Source organism: Capra hircus (assembly GCF_001704415.2).
Source record: "Capra hircus breed San Clemente chromosome X unlocalized genomic scaffold, ASM170441v1, whole genome shotgun sequence".
Classification (NCBI taxonomy): Eukaryota; Metazoa; Chordata; class Mammalia; order Artiodactyla; family Bovidae; genus Capra; species Capra hircus.
The window spans coordinates 15,826,811-15,829,676 of record NW_017189516.1 but is presented as its reverse complement, the minus strand read 5'-3'; the positions used below and the strand labels follow the sequence as shown (position 1 = coordinate 15,829,676).

Sequence of the window (2,866 nt, the reverse complement as noted above, 5' to 3'; positions counted from 1 at the left end):
AGGTACTACACTACATTTTTATCAGGTACTACAATCAAAAACTCAAAGAGATGTGACTTTCTTGAAATTAATTTTTTCCAAAGTTATTTTAAATCTCATGGCACCAGAGAATCACTTAGAATGGGAGTGTTGTTTTTTAACTTGCCTCACATTAAGTAAACTGAGGTGTGAAGAACAAGCTTCCTTCATAAAGAGATGGGCACATTTTTATACAAATGCACACACCAAGTGCTTTAAGCATCAAAATTCAGTCCTCTTACACTATGCACACTCACAAACAAAACCTCCTTTGAAACACTTTACTTGCTTTTAACAGCAGTAAGAAAACTATGCAATATTATGGTCAACAACGCTCCTTAAAGTTGAGAGTAACTACATAAGAGCATTCTTTTACCCTTAAAATTATTTCTGCCATCATCAACCTGCCCAAGTTTTAAGGTGAGTTTTTCTGATGTTTGTATGGTTCCAAATCTTCATAGAAACCAGGAAAGTGAAGGCTCCTTGTTTCAATCAAACAATCTGCCTGAAAATGCTACTTAACCCACTTGTCATTTTCCAAGACAGTGGGGGTTAACAAAAGAACTATTCCACACTGTGCCATAAATTATCATCACGGGCCTAGACATCTTGACAAGACAAAAAGGTCCACCCTGAACCTAAATGTGTCTGGTCAGTCAGTGTTGTACTGTGGCTACAACTTCACTGTTTTATCATTCTATCTTATTAGCAAGCTACATTTCTAGGTTAACAGTTCTACCAATTATGGATGTGAAAGTTTATTTTTAATAAGACAATGTTGCAAATTATGGTCAACCAACGTCTATTCACCAATACTTCAAGCATAAAAAATGAGAATCTTTACAAAAATATACAGAGACACCACAAATTGGTAGCTGCCCATAACATTAAACAAACTGGACTCTTAAGAGTGGCTTCTCAACAGCATATCATGTTAATTATAACCATTGCCGGGTACAGGGAAAACTGACAAGTGTTTTTTAAGCATCATTGCAACATTGTATTCCTGATAATTTAAGTAAACCATACTATGAGTAAATGAATGATACATGCCTAAAAATATCATGGTTTATACTATCAGTGGCCACTGGACTTAGGACTAATCCAAGACCTTGACCTAGATTTTGACCTAGACCTAGACTGTGATCTTGACTGAGATTTGGATCTAGGTGGTTCTTTTTTCCTTGATTCCTTTTCATATCTTGAGCCAGACTTATAATGTATTTTGGAATCTGTTTTAGAGGTGCCTCTAGTTTTGGTGTGAGATGCAGACCTAGAACGTGATTTAGCCTTCATTTCTTTCCTGGGCTGGGACTTGGACCGTGATCTTGAATCGGATTTAGATCTTGAAAACGACCAATTTCGGTGTTTGAATCTATCATTGTCGGAATGGCTTCTGCTATGCCGTGGTTTTCCAGTTGGTATATTTCTAAGACTATAAGGTCTTCATAGTTGTAATCGAAGGACCGACTTCTTGATCTTCTGTCATAACTTCGGCTTCTAGAACGTCTGTATCTGTCATAATCATCATAGCGTGAAGAACTATACACATTCCTCCCTTCCTTGGCTTTCATCTGATTTGGAGTCTTTCGATCCCCCTGTGCAAACTGTATTTCAGTTTGGCGTCCACAAATTCACTTTCTGTCTAAATTATGTAAAGCATCTTCAGCATCATGAACATCCTCAAATTGAACATATGCAAATCCTCTTCGATGGAGAGTGTAGAAATCAAGTGGAGCATACACATCAACTATAGGGCCGAAACGACCAAATTCCCGACATAAATCTTCAGACCTGGTATCGTCGGCCACGTTCCTCACGAAGGGAGACGTGTTGGGGGGGCGCAGGTACGGGGACATGATGCCGGCGTTGAGTCTCTGCAGGGACACTAACAGGCTCAGCAAACCGCCCGCAACTTCGGCGCCCGAATCCTCCTCAGACACACTTATCTTGATTTTTTAAAATCTACAAAAACCTTCACCTAATATCATACTTAAAGGTGAGAAACTATCCTTTCTATCTCTAAGATTGCTAAAAAGTCAAGGATGCACTTCTCATCACTCCTATTCAGCACTGTAAATCTTAGTTAATGCATTAAGTAAAGAAAAACATATACGAGGTATACAAATTGGAAACAAGATATAAAATTTTCTTTGTGTGTAGATAGGCATGATTGTCTTCGTAAATCAGTTCAGCTCAGTCGCTCAGTCATGTCCGACTCTTTGCGACCACATGAATTGCAGCATGCCAGGCCTCCCTGTCCATCAAACTCATGTCCATCGAGTTGGTGATACCATCCAGCCATCTCATCCTCTGTCGTCCCCTTCTCCTCCTACCCCCAATCCCTCCCAGCATCAGTCTTTTCCAATGAGTCAACTCTTTGCATGAGGTGGCCAAAGTACTGGAGTTTCAGCTTCAGCATCATTCCTCCCAAAGAAATCCCAGGACTGATCTCCTTTAGAATGGACTGGTTGGATCTCCTTGCAGTCCATGGGACTCTCAAGAGTCTTCTCCAACACTACAGTTCAAAAGCATCAATTCTTCAGCGCTCAGGTTACTTCACAGTCCAACTCGCACATCCATACATGACCCCTGGAAAAAACCATAGCCTTACTAGACAAAACTTTGTTGCCAGAGTAATGTCTCTGCTTTTTAATATGCTATCTAGGTCGGTTATAACTTTTCTTCCAAGGAGTAAGCGTCTTTAAATTTCATGGCTGCAGTCACCATCTGCAGTGATTTTGGAGCCCCCAAAAATAAAGTCTGACACTGTTTCCACTGTTTCCCCATCTATTTCCCTTGAAGTGATGGGACTGGATGCCATGATCTTCGTTTTCTGAATGTTGAG

At 40.0% G+C, this 2,866-nt stretch overlaps 1 pseudogene; it reads right to left on the bottom strand.

Moving 5' to 3' along the window:
• Positions 1–829: 829 nt before the first annotated feature.
• Positions 830–1,898, bottom strand: LOC102186198 (annotated as a pseudogene).
• Between the last annotated feature and the right edge of the window lie 968 nt (positions 1,899–2,866).